Consider the following 14,481-nt stretch of genomic DNA (forward strand, 5'->3'; position numbering starts at 1 on the left):
CCTCCCCCTGGCCACAACCACCCCTCAGGTAGATGTAGACAGCAATAAGGTCTCCCCTGAGCCTCCTCTTCTCCAGGCTAAACAATCCCAGCTCCCTAAGCCTCTCCTCGTAGGGCTGTGCTCAAGGCCTCTCCCCAGCCTCGTAGCCCTTCTCTGGACACGCTCAAGCATCTCAATGTCCCTTCTAAACTGGGGGGCCCAGAACTGAACACAGTACTCAAGGTGTGGTCTAACCAGTGCAGAGTACAGGGGCAGAATGACCTCCCTGCTCCTGCTGACCACACCATTCCTGATGCAGGCCAGGATGCCACTGGCTCTCTTGGCCACCTGGGCACACTGCTGGCTCATGTTCAGGCGGGTATCAATCAGCACCCCCAGATCCCTCTCTGTCTGGCTGCTCTCCAGCCACTCCGACCCCAGCCTGTATCTCTGCATGGGGTTGTTGTGGCCAAAGTGCAGCACCCTGCACTTGGAGCTATTGAACTCATTATGGAGCTGTTGAACTCATTATCAGAACACATGGAGGCAAGAATGCAGGGAAGAGTTAAAGAGAGTATCAGATAGCCAGATAACTAAGACAAAGCACCACTGGAGACAATTTACCTTGGAAAAGAAGAAACAGTTTTGGAAAAGCTGCAAAACTTCACGATTCAGGCTTTGAGCCAAGCTCTATCTAAGGAGGTAGAGTGGAGAGATTAAGCAGATTCGCTGTAGGGCAGAACATTTTTCTTACGTGGCGAGCACAGATTTAACATCCCTCAGTTTAAGGTGCTCGTTACTGACCACGGATCAGTGGTACAGACACGGGACTAACGGCACCTGCATGGCCACTCTGGTATCTCTCCATCGGCACTGCCACAGAGCCAGAAGCCTGCACCAAGAGACCAGCAAATGCCAACTGAATTTCTGCCTCTCAGCTCTGTGTAAGGCCAAATTTGGCACGTCTTGTGCTATGAGATTACACTGACCTGAATCCTGCTCTCGGCCGCCTGGACAAAACTTTCTGGTCAGAGTTACACACCAACTCTGCTGTTGCTGCTGGTCCATTTTTCACAACATCCCATGTTTTGGGAAGAGGCTGGGCCACATGTTTCTAGAACCTCTGCAACAGGGCATTAGTAACTAGAACAAAAATCCTTCTTATCTCAACGGAAAATAAAAGTAGGAACAGATTGTGGCACTCTCCCAACACATCAGCAAAAGAATTGAAGTGCAGCATTGCATGTGATACTGTGGTATGTTAGGGACAAAGCCACCCTGGGTTTTGGCAATGCCACTGTCTTTGTAGGCCAGTTTAAATGCCATGGCCCACTGGAAGTGCTCAATTTTTTGACCTCTGGAGTACATCAAGATGCTTTCTACAGCACAGAATGAGGTACTCACTGCTCAATACTCTCTGTGTCTAGGATTTCTCTGGTAGGTGTTTCTCTCATGGGACTTCCCCTTAGCACTGACTGGTAAACGGGGGGGTAAACAATTTGTGGCCACAGACTTTTCCCATTCCCAGCATATTTTGGAAAGGGTAGGCTACAAGAAAGCCCTCATCTCCAATTTTCCACATTACTGTGCCTTGGGATCTATACTCTATTTCCACACAAATCTCCCAGAACGCTTTTTCTGCTGACAGTGAGAGAAAAAAACGAACAGTGAACAAAACACCTTTCAAAGCCCTGCCCCCAGCCTCTCCCCACAAGCCCAGAGAAGGCCAGGGAGCACCATTCAGGACTGGGGTCCCTTCTTCATAGGCCAAGGGAGCTTGCTTTGTTTATAGCCTCTAATACTGTCTTACAAACACAGACACTACTGCTGAGCTATCAGCCCTGTCAGAGACACAGCAAGAGGCTCACCGGCCAATAAATTTGACTCCTGCCAGGTCAAATCCAAGTTACCCTCCTGACAGTGCTGCCTAACAAGCTCATAAAACACTTTTTCTACCTGCTACACCACTTGGATGACCACTAACAGTTATCTGCACGGACAGTTGCTAACTCACTTGGAAAAAAAAACCACCAACCAACCCCAAACAACAGCAACAACACAACAACATACCTCCCCCCCCAAACCAAACCCAACCCAACCCCACCAAAAGAAACATAAAAAGTAACATTCCACAAGTTTGCAATTTCTCATTTTCTGATGGACCTTTCAGTTCTCCCTATTGTTGGAATTTCAGAAATGCTTTTGCTGTGTTGGCCTAAAACATCCAGACACTGAAATCCTTGCTTGGAAAAGCCCCTTTGATTTGATTTGCAGGGTGGTCTCAGGAGGCAATGTGATTTGGACTCCCCTGCTGACAGACACTAGCACAACTGAGGTCTAGCTGAGATGTGGTTATGAATACAGCAAACAAAGCTTAGTACAAATTCAAACAAAGCTCTGAATATATCACAGGACTTCTGCATAGGTTCACAACCAACATTTTCTGCTCATCTCGAACGTGGAGATGAAGAAAGGAGAACAAACTCGAGCTCAAATGGTAGGCACTAAGTGTCCTTTTTTGGTTTATGGGTCTGCAGTGCTTGCCTCAGCAAAGCCCCAACCCCTGATGGGGGCCATTAAACAGTACTTCAGTATAAGGAGAGATTAAATGAGTAAGGCCCAAGCAGACCCTCACGCTCACAGGGAACTGTCAAACCAGTTTCATGCGGTGCTGCATAAATGCCAGGTGACAACAGCAAGAACCAAGGGCACAAGACAATTTGTGCGGGGGGTACGCAGTCACTTGAAACACTTCTCTCTATCTGTAGTAATCAGAACAAGCTACAGCCAGGTTACAGCTACATGTCTAGTTTGAAGACTGCTTGTCTGTGTGAGAAAGAACCATCTGGATTTACTTTATAGCTAACTAAAAATACATATATAAGGTTTCTTAACTTTTGCCAAACAACTGGAAGCGTAATGGTTTCTGCATGCTGTGAGCATCTCAGTGCAGCTGCAAATGTCCATTAGGAAGATTTTATACAGCTATAGACCGACTCTTCCCATGCAGTTGTTAAAACCCAGCTTTCCCAAACAACTGCATATCTTGTGGCAAAGAAAAACTCCTAGCCACCAGGTGGGACTATGGGAGGGAAATCTTCTAAAGCAAACCTTTACTCAAAGCTTTTATTTTAAACTAACATAAAATGTCAAGTCTTAGAAAACAGAGTGTCAGATTCTTCCAACTGTAGCCCTAGTGTGCTCTGGCCAGAAAGCTGTCATTTCTCTCCCTTCTCCTTTTCTCTCCCCAGTGCTTGTCGAAGAAACTCAGTCCTTCTACAAACCCTTCTCCCACAAATGGGACTTCAGCTCTCAATTTTATCACAGCTCCACACTCTGTGCCACAGAAGTTGCCACCTCTGGAGAGCTGGTTGGTTGCATTTTCCGGGTCACAGTCTCACCCATTCAGCGTGGGTGTCACCCTTTTCCCCACCAAAGCCTTTTTCACTGCTGTCTAGAACATCAGCTCTGGAGGCTGGGCACTGCCTTTCATCATGCATTTGCACAGTGCCTTGGCTGGCCCTTTGCCACTTTCGGAATGCACAAGAAACATAAAGAGACAATGACTTCACCCAAAGTCATGTTCTGGGGCTGGAGCAGTTGCTTTGCTTGGACAGGGACATGAGGACCACAGGCCACCAGGGACCTGCAGGCTGAGCAAGAGCAAGCTGAATTCATTCCAGGAAGGGGGACTTGTTCAAAGCACCGCCATCACCTTAGACAGGATTTTCAGACATGACCAACACTGTAGCAAACATCTGCTTTCAGGAGCCCAAAGCCCTCTTTAACTTTCCAGAGGGCAGGTGCTTACCTTTTCCAGAGTCAGAGTCCCTTGCTGTGTTTCCCAGGTGTCCAGGCTCCACAGCACTCTGAATGTTTGGGCATTCTCAGAACATGTCAGCAGCTAGTATTCTTTACTTAACTAAAGCAAAACTCAGGGGAACACATACAACTGGTCCCGTAAATAGTACACTTTTCCAGGAGGTGAATGATCTCTCCCTACATGTTCTTGAGACACTACAGAGAGCTGGTACCAGGACTTATACTGTTTTGACAGCCAAGGAGACAAACAGTTTCTTCTGTTTCAGCTTCATGTTCCCAGAACTCAGAATCTCTGCCTGAAGAAACAATACCACAAAATATTGTCATGCCATCCCTTCGACAGCAGAGAGGACTCTGGGGAGCGGGAGCCCAGCAGGAGGCACAGACCACTGCCCATCCTGCACAGTGCCACTCCGAGTGCCTTCCATCACGCACCTGACAGAGCAGTCGCCTCTCACCAGCGCTGTTGGTCTGCTGCATCATCTTACCCATATTCCCACACATTAGGTCACCTACAAGGATAAATATAAACCAAGTTTCTGTTAGGGTCTGTGTCTTCTCCTGCACAAAGTTCCTCTGTTATCAGTACAGAATTAATTTGCACAACAACCTTCCTAGGTAACTTACACGGCACAGCACGTTTCTAGCATGTAAGCTCTTCCTCATTTTAAGACCGACTGTCTGAATAATTGGCAGGGAGGAGTTTGGCTGCTCTGCAGTACAGAACCTCAGCTACAGTGATGCTGTTAGCATGAAACAGCAGCAGGCCCACTGCCCAGAACTTCAGCTGAAACTATTTGTTACTAATTCACATCAGCACCGCAGTATTAGCCATCGGCCATGACCAAGTCTGGTCCTGGTCCTTCTGGGATGAACTTTGGTACCAGGCAGGGGATAACAAATGCGGGAAGGAGTTAAAGTAACATTAAAAACAACTGACATAGGAAGAAAAATTGTATCCCACTGAAAATTCATGGCACTTAAGCATGGGACATGGATACCTGGGAAGAAAACCATTTGGGCAACCTGAAGCTTTGGTCAGGCACAGGCAGTTGCACTCACAGGATACTGTTTCTGTCCTTGCAAGACATTAAGTCCCACAGTAGATATTCATCAATGACTCTGCATGTGCTGGGGTGAGAGTAGGGAGCATCGTGAGCCAAAAAGGTAGGTTAAGCATTGCAAACAGGCCTGGGCAGTGAGCTCATTTCCAAAATGGTCATCTCAACAGCAGGGGCCAGGAGACCCCAAAAAGTAAGTGAACAAACAAGCAGGCTACTTGCCTGTCCTAACCAGTCTGTCTCCTTCATCCAGCCCCAGGCAGAAGGCAATGGATGGGAAGAATCCCCCTGAAAAAAACCAAAACTCATGTGACAGCTGAAGCTTGTACCATTACAAGGCTGCTACCAGCAGCACCCCAATCTCACTCCTCGTAACGGAGCTGTCTCCAGCTGGCATGGTGGAATGCCTGGGAGAAGACACCGTGTTTCAGCTGCTCACCCCGGAACACTTACTCCTCCAGCAGACAGCCCCGCGGGCTATGAAGGTCACCACTCTCACAGTGGATGAAGTCCTGGAGTGGAAGGGGCGCAGCTCTGACACCGGCGAACCCAGATCTGATCTTTGATGAATCTGGCCCTAGCTTATTACAGGAGGTTTTAGACTTTCTGCAGCAGGAAGGCATGGAGCTCTGCAGGCAACCTTCTGGGAGAATTTGTAAAGGCTGGAGAATGTCCTTCCGCCACGTTTTGGTCAGCTCTGCCTGCATGGCCAGAACGGAGCAGGGCTGAGCATCACCTCTCTTTCTTCACAGAGAAAAGGGGTTTCAGATGTCAGACAGGTAACTAGAGTGGCATCACTGAAGAAAACCAAGGGAGCAGGTAGGGAAAGGTGGCTTTCTGGTGGTGCAGATGCAAGAGATGGGGATCTTGTCAGGGTATTGCCTGTTGTTGTGCCAATGCCAAATCAGTTGTGCACAGCGTGGCAGGAAACAGCAGTGCAACGCTCCTAACCTGTATTCAGCAGTAAACACAGCACTGGGCTTGACAAGAGGACAAGATGCTAGAAGATGAGTCTTGTTTTACTACAGTCAACACGCAGCTATCACATTATGCTAGTCATACTGAGGTAACTGAACTGCCACGTTTAATGTTTCAGGTCACATCAGGGAATAGTTTTACCAGCAGTGGTAAAGATCGTCCTCTGGAGCAGGTCGCACTCAAGGTCAGAGTCAGCAAATCCTCCTCTAAAAATAGACTCTGGCTGCAAAGTCGGTGAGACTTCTTGTGTCGTTCTGCCACACTTCACAGGACTCAGCTACCTAGAGCACCCGCCTGAGCTTACAGGTAAGGCTAAGCAATGCATGTTTTCTGCTGTGCTTCTTGTGCTCTTTCCCGTCCTTTTATTAAACCCAGTTCCCTTTATTAAACCTACTTTAGTAGAGCTGGCAAACTTTCTAAGGTAACTGATTACTGCATAAACTTGTGGCAAAGAAAAAAGCTTAAAACTACTGCAAAGCCAAAGAAGGTTTGGAAGCATAATTTAGAACTTAAAAACCAAACTGGTCATGTTACAGAATTTACCTTACAAAAGAGGAAATGAGGTACCAAAACTATTTATCTTCAAGTATTTTGCATTTAAAAGCCAGGAATAAAAGTGCAATTTCCCAAACTTTTGCAACATCCATCCCAGAATACTTTGCCTATTCTTTGTCTCCACCCTCCAGTCAAACCTAACTTTTTCAACTGAAGTGTGGTTATTTCAGCTGGCACTGTTTCAGGGCACTCTCAACATGATTTAAGCGAAATCTCAGCTCAATCTGTTTTAGATTAACCATTTCGGTAAACAATAAAGAATAGGGGCAAAAAGAAGTTTCAGAAAGTAATCAGTGGGCTAGAAATTCATTGAAATAGCTGGTGAGTTTGGGAGATTCACAGCAAGCAGGCTGTGGGAAATAACTGCACAGAGGCTGTGATTCTTCTGGTTTTATGCTGTCTAAAGACAAATGCAGTGGACAAACTATTTTACAGTTCCCAAATGCTTGAAGTGTAAGATTGCAGGGGTAAAATAAAGCAACTGAAGTGACAGATTTTGGTGGAGACTATGACAGCAGTAAGACAGACAGGAATTGTGTTTACTTAAATATACTGCAGGTGTCCTGTGGATTTTGAGTTTTGGATGTACAACCCTTCCCTTAATCCTTGTAGGGCTCTTTTAGAGAAAGAATGTAAGGACTTACTCCTCCTCCCTCTTGAGAAGTATTTGTGCAGAACTAGTTTTTTTCTGGTCTAGCGTTAGGGGAAGAAAACCACCCAAGGAACCTTTGCAGCATCATACCTCACGGCAGTACCTTGGGGTGCAACAACTCCCCAGCTGCACAGAAAGCAAAGGGCTTCTTGTGGCTAGTGCAAGCGTTTGGAGCCTGAGCAAAATGTCACAGGCATGGCATACCAGGGAGGGCTATTTTAAATTTGTTTAATTAAATCATCCTACGAAGCAGGGTTCTGCTTTATCAGCTAACCATCTCTCAGTTCAACTGATGCTCTTTGAGTCAGGAGGAGCTCAGGCACCAAAGCTCTGTTTACACTCCTCTCAAGGGCAAACACTGCGCTCTGGGCAGTGCCTGCAATGGCTTCTGCAAGGACAACTTTCCAGTTTATAAAACAGCCCTCTGCTTAGTCACACTCAAAAAGGCTAAGTGTCTTTTCACCCTGAAGGGAGGGATGTACTGTGCTAGGTTGAAGCCAGCTAGAATGTTTTGTTGAGAAGGACTAGATTACAGGCTGTGAAAGGAAAACAATGGTGATGTCTACTTCACTCATAGGCTTGCTGAGCCATATAAAAGCAAAAATCCAAACATAGACAAGGAGGTCTCACTTCTCCCACTGTGGAGCTCTGAGCTGCATCTCTCTCTCTAACCTCACCCTCTGTTTTTCTGACTAATCCACTTTGCTTCCTAATCCCCCTGGCCGAACCTCCATCCTTCCTTGGGACTGGGGTGAGGTTGAGAGGTTGTATATACAACTGCAAATATCTGCTTGCATATTCTGCTACACCACCACATGTACCTAGCATGCCTGCTAGAAACAGAAGAACAGAGTATTTCTTAAGAGTGCAGGAACCCGCTCAACAGATCAGCCCTCAGTATTTCTGAAGGCCCCCAGGCATTAGATCTGATTTTTGCCTACCTTCAACAGCCTGGCAGTGTTTACCTGAGGACAGGTTACTAAACCAAAGTCAAGTCTTTGGCTTTTATTTTTTTTTACAATGTAGGAGAACTGGTTGTCTCCATCCTTACCTCCTCCCAGGTACACGCTTCTCTTGGACATACCTGATACAAACACTGTTTCTCCACCTAGGTCTTATCTGACGTAGTTATTAAAGAACTAAGCAGTTGTTTTTGCAGCTGTCTGGAAGCCAAAAAGATCTCAGGTTTGGAGCTCTTGAAAGATGGATGCCTTCTGATTTCACTGCTTGTGAATTCTACTTGATAAAAACATTGAAATAAGTCAACTCATCCAGAAAATGAAACTGCAATAATTTCTCAGTAACAAGTATTTCACACACACATTTTTTTTCTCTGTCATAATTACAGGGGGTTTGTTCCACTTTAGTGCTCTTCTTTCAAATTCAGTGTTTATGGTGGCAGATAAATTCAGTTCCTGGACTTGTGGGTCAAACCACTGGCAAATTTCCAGCTCACCGTGCTTACCTGCTACTGCACTGGTGTGAGCATAAAGTCTAATGGAAATGCCATTACTTCTGTAGGCTCCTCACAAAAGGCCCAAAGCTGACAGTCAGTCTGCTTTGGTTATTTCCTCTTCCTTCCGTGGCATCTTAGCGGGGAAAAAACCCCCAGTGAACAAAACCACAAAACAACCCCCCCAAAAAAAACCAAATAAAAAACCCCACACCATCCTTAAGCCATCACAGCCTCACTCCTCTTCAGAGACATCAGGAGGAAAGTAGCAGGAAGGCAAACCTGAAGGCGTCGGCAGAGGAGCGAGATTAAAATCTCATGCCACATGTACAAACAGATCATGTATCTAGGTGTCTGCCAGATGCTGAAAGCCTTCAGACCCCATCTAAACCAGAATCATTTGTGATTGCTTGGCATTTTCAGGGAGAAGGAGCTTTTTGGACAGCAGCACAGATAACTCCCTTGGGTCAGGGAGGGATGCAGAAAAGGAGCGGGTACCTAGATTCTTGCAAGGCACAAAGGCAAATGCTGGAATTTGAATCCTTCTGTGCATCTTGCCTCCATTTTTTTCCCAGGAAAAAAAGAGAAATCTGCAGCTGACTTGGATCTTAACTCCCAGCATAAATCTTGCCAAATTGTTTGGCATCTCTATACACAGTACTAAGGCTTGCACAGCACACTGAGCCAAAGCTATTAAGAAATACAGTATTTTCTTATGTAGATAATGACTTATAGCTTTCAGCCTCAAAGCACTCAAACTTCCACAGCATCTGGAGAACCAGCACTAGAAGTGCATACACCACCACAGCTCTGATGTTCACCTCACTTTTTCCCTTCGCCTGTGGGATTACCAAAACCTAGAGCTCGTGACTGACATTTCCAAAAGCATGAATTCCTTACCAATTTTGGGGTGGGAGAGCCTCTGGTTGCACAAATCTGAAAAAGGCCACTGTATTTTATGACTTTCCAGGTCTTTCCTAGATGTTTTGAGTAATTCAAGGGACTCAGAACAAGGTGCAGAAAGGAAATGTGAAAGTCACTATCATATCACTGCTCCAACCCCTAGACTCTGTTCACCCTCTGAATTAAAGAGGAGGCAGACTGGCAGATTTTCCTCTCTTCCTTTGCACTTTCTTCCCTCCCTTTTTTGTGAAAAATAACACAAGCTAAAGAGCTCCATAAGAAATTTCATTTGGCAGCTGTAGAGAGGATAGTGACCATAAAGAGATTCCTTTGCTGCATCTAATGCATGCTGCTTATCCAAATTAGCCACAGAAATACTTCCATCAATGTTTTTTTCCTAGTGCACAGCACTTGAGAACAACTTAAAATGCAGTGAAATTTGCCACAGTGTATGTCCTGAAGTGGGCTGCTAATGGGAAGTGGATTAACTCTCCATTATTCTGAACTACCCTTTTGTGAAATCACTAACAGTATTTTCACTGATATACATATAAGCCAAGGGAGGGAAACATTCCAGCCACCCAAGTGATTAACAAATGGAATTTGTTAGGTAACAGGCACTTTGGTCTTAGCTACGAAGATAAAGATGAGGATACAAAAGTGCAGATGACTGAATTTTTATCATCCTTGTTCTGCTAATACCCATAAGTCCATGACAGCATAATTGGTGTGTGCTGTCAGCTCTGCATTACGTGCACACACTGGAGCGACAAGCAGAACCCACAGGATGTCAGGCTTGGCAGACAAAACCTTACAGGCTTGAGCACCTGAGGTGGACCTGGCACACAGCTGCTGACCAGCCACCACAGGGTGGATGCAGAGAGGGAAGAAGGTGGTCTCGGAAGCTTATACAGCCTGCCCTTGGCACAGTGCAGCTGAGCCAGAAAGCAGCTGTGGCCTGGGCACAGAGGAAGAGTGGGATAACCTGCAAGTCTGCCCTGCCTCACTGGAAGGGAACTCTTGGCCCAGGTACAGGGCCAGGAGGTCTGGGACAATGTCAGTTCCCACCAGCTGACTCTCCTTCCTATCCTTTCTCCATGGAGTAAGAAGGGCAGTCCTGTGATGAAGCAGGACTTCCAGGAGCAAGCAGGTGTGCAGAGTCCCTCATATAAAGGGCACAAAGACAGCCTCTGCTCCTGAGAGCTTTCACATCCAGTATTATGTTTTCAGCACCAAGCAGTGCCATGAAAGTGACTACCAAGCTGGTACGGGAAGGCTGCATCACTGCACTGATGGTAGATGATTCAGCCTGCACCAACTAGTCCATAAAGCACAGCCATTTCATCCCAAGCGGAGCACCACGAGCAGTGGGAGACCCCTTGTGATGAGCCTGTGCAGAAAGTAACACTGCAATGCCTGCCATCCAGCTGGGTGAATACCATGCAAGGGATGGTCTTCCCTGCCCAGAGGTCTGCAAAAGCAGTCGGAGCTTTCGCTGCCTGAGCTTCTGCTGGACGATCACCCTTACAAAGACAAACAGTGGTCACATCCAAAACAACGTGAGCAGCAATCACCAAAAAGAACTCAAATCTATTTGTCACTGTTTAATCCAAGAGGGCAGACCTAAGAACAGCCTACAGCTCCATTTGGTATACACAGAACAGTCAAAGAGAAAGGAGGTTTGGCATATTTGCTTCCCAGAAAGACAGAAGCCTTCTCCCCCAAGTCAAATGCTTCATGACAATTAATTCCAGAGCTCAAGTAGCAAACCAGCCCCTTTCCCCCTCTTCCTCTCCTCCTAGCTAAACTCTTATTACTTCTTACTTAGAGTCAAATCTGAAATATGCATTTTATTAGAGGAGTTTCGATGGATGCTTTCCTGTGCTCTAATTCAATTTAAAAACCTCTGCAGAAGATAACATTGGCAAAGCATAAAAGAACATAGCTTACTTGAAAGTTCAGGGAGCATATGGCTCCCCAGAACAGACAGAAACTTGTGTTTCTCAGCAGCAGATTGACTTTCAGAGTGCTCCCCAAGCTTCAGACTGAGTTGGTGTTAAAGCACCACAAGCGATCACCTGGAGGTGTAACTGCCCTGTTTTGAGGTCTGCAGTGTACGAGGACTACTGGACAAGCCAACGTGCTATGGTCACCAAGCATGATTATTATTACAGTGTTTCCTCTCTTTCATTTCCTCCCCTCCCATTTTATAGAGCTGTGAGTAAAAGCACAGACAGTCCTTCAGCATGAAGGCACCAGGCTTTCAGTGAAGAAGATTCCTTACCAGGCAAACTGCAGTTCCTATCAAGTTCTAGGTAACAGCTTACTCACTCCTCAAGTTAGACTGTATTAGCCTTGATCTCTGACAGTCTAACATTACCTACACTGTGGAGTCTGCCGGGAGAATTAGCATAGCTCTGGCATGGGAAGGAAAAAAGCTCTCCTGGGGAATGGCTACTAGGGGCACAGCAGTGGAACTCAGTGCTACTCAGAGGCACGCAAGACCAAGCCTAAGGTAAATTTGCTACAAGTTTCAATTCTCTCAGAAGCCTTTACAAATCTCAACAGAAGACCACTTAGCTGAACATCATCATCATGCTTTAGGAAGCTTGGCTGAAAGACAGATCTTCTTGGCAGTAAAAGTAAGCCAATATTTGAACAAAGACGTACACATGCCAAAGAAAAAATGACTCCACAATCTTGCCCAGCTTTGGAACAGGAAAACAGGAATCAGTGGCTTTTTCAGGCTTTGCAGAGAAACAGAACATGACAGGCATACAAGAGTCCAGAGTGAGGAAACAAATCCCCTGCGTACACAGGATGTCATTGAAAAATGGTCATCAGGCTTTCAAGGAGAGCTCTACAGCATGAAGGCATTAACCACATTTTTGTAAGGAAAAGGACAAAAACATCACCAGAACCAAAAATCTGTGGGAGCCACTACAGAATTTGTTGCAAGGTGGATTTTTGGCAGGCTGTATTTACACTCTTCATAAGATGAAGCCCAACTCCACCTCTTCTGTTAAAGGTCTCCTACGAAACTTTGAGGTTCAACACCTTCCTTCAAGCAGATGAGAGACAGAAGCAGCTGATCACTCTGAGATATCAGGGAGCCCAGGAGGAAGAAAACAGACCTGATACCCAACAAAAGAGATGGAGCACGCAAAAGTAGTCTGCAGCAGAGAGCTGTAAGTGTGGAAAACATGAAACTTGTTTCAGAAGACAAGAGGGGAAGATGGTTAAGTGACAGCTGGTACAGCATCAAGAGGAATTCAGGCATGTGGCCAGCTCTAAACTGTAGGTCCTAGAGGTTTGCTGTAGTCCAAAGATCAGCTGCATGAGTAGTTGAACTTCAGGCTGCAACCTGCAGGACAAAGTGTGCTTTACCATCAGAAACGTGCAAATGTGCAGAAGAAAACCAAGAGACATGAGATACAGCACCCATGTCCCTCAAGATAATCCTCCTCTGACATTGTGCCTCAACCCGTAACATAATTAGCTGTCTGGCGGTGTGCAGAGTTCCCGGGGCTGTGAATCTGAACTGAAACACTCCCACATACACCTTTGTCCCTCGTGAAATCACACCCTTGTTTCTCCTTCTTTACTGAGAATACGTGGGTGCACTCTACCTCACCTCTCCCTGTAAGAGGGAAGAGTTGGCATGTGATTGATCACAAGTTACAACAGGCTGATAATCACTAGGTTACTAGAGAGGAAATCCGGGGGAAACAGGGCTTGTGAGTCCGTGCATGAGCAGCAGGGAAAGATGGTATGTAAGAGAGTCCAAAATAAAGGAGGAACTCCACTGTCCTTCGTTTGGCCTTCTGGCACAGCCTGGCCACAGGTCACAGAATTCTGAACCCAGAGATAGTGAGAGCCTAGGTGGCTGGGTTGGAGCAGCAGCAGTTTTACCACCATGCTGGTGCGGGTCCCGGTGGGGACGCCTACCTTAAGAAGGTAAGTGCCTGCCAACCCTGTGATCTACGCAGCTCAGGGGTTCTGCTGGTCTGTTGGGTAGGGTGAGTATAACCTGCTCTTTGATCAATAGAGTTACTCAGCATCCCTTGTCGTATACCTTTCTCTCTGAGCTGTAAGCATTGTAGTTTCCAGTATACCTTTCTCTTTTTGGTTTTAGTATTTGAGCTATAATAAAGATTGAAACTGTACCCAGAGGGGGGTGCCCATGTGTGAGAGTGTTCTCTGCCCCTCAAAGAACTTCCCTTGCAAATTTTTCCTCAAGGAATCAAAAAATTAAACTAACCAACAGTCTGAGAACCCCTTGACACAGGTACACCCAAGCACATGTACAGATACCAGCTGACTTCTCTGGCAGGACAGGACAGTGCCACACCTGTGCTAAGAAGCACCGCATGGCATTCTTGTGGCTTTATCGTACCTCCATTGGCTGGTACAGTTGCTGCTGGTTCAAGGGTTTCTGTGTCACATGTATTTCATTGTTTTGGGTTTGGTTTTCATTTGTTGTTTGTCTTTTTTATCAGGCATACTTCAGCTGCAGGGGATTAGGAAAGTTAAATATGGATGCAAATATCCTACCAGTCCAAAAGACAGGATATTCTGGCAAACCGTGGTGTAAGGCAGTGTCTTCATGAAGGCATGGATGGGGGAGGTGTTGAGACTCAAGTCTCTGGCCTTTAAGTTCATTCACTAGCTTTGTGAAACTCCAGGCTTCCCTCCCAAGTGCCCACTGCTTGCAGTGACTGCCCAGATCCGAAGTAAGGTACAGCTTTGGGGAAGCAGGGGAGGAGGGAGACCACCTAACTGTGCTGTAATTGCCGACACCACAGCTAGGGAGGCAAACTCTACAATGGTAAGCCTCAGCCAGGACAGCAGCTGAGGAAATCACAGCAAGCAGGAGAGAACTGAAGAGATGTGTAAAGCTGACAGCAGAGGATTAAATACTAGCTGATGGCTCAAACACAGAAGCTATCAATGTTGTTAGTTATGAGCAACACAGCTCTGACAGCATGGCCAGGCAGAGGATGTTGGTTTTGGCAATATTAACAACATGCTCATTTTAGCTACAGTGTAACATCACTCCACTACTTTTTTCTGTATGT

At 46.2% G+C, this 14,481-nt stretch overlaps 1 protein-coding gene across 2 annotated transcripts in view; it reads right to left on the reverse strand.

Annotated features, from left to right (window-relative positions):
* KAT6B (lysine acetyltransferase 6B) overlaps window positions 1-14,481 on the reverse strand; it is a 151,169-nt gene that overhangs the window by 18,964 nt on the left and 117,724 nt on the right. The window lies entirely within an intron of this gene.

Source organism: Pogoniulus pusillus, chromosome 6, assembly GCF_015220805.1.
Source record: "Pogoniulus pusillus isolate bPogPus1 chromosome 6, bPogPus1.pri, whole genome shotgun sequence".
Classification (NCBI taxonomy): domain Eukaryota; kingdom Metazoa; phylum Chordata; class Aves; order Piciformes; family Lybiidae; genus Pogoniulus; species Pogoniulus pusillus.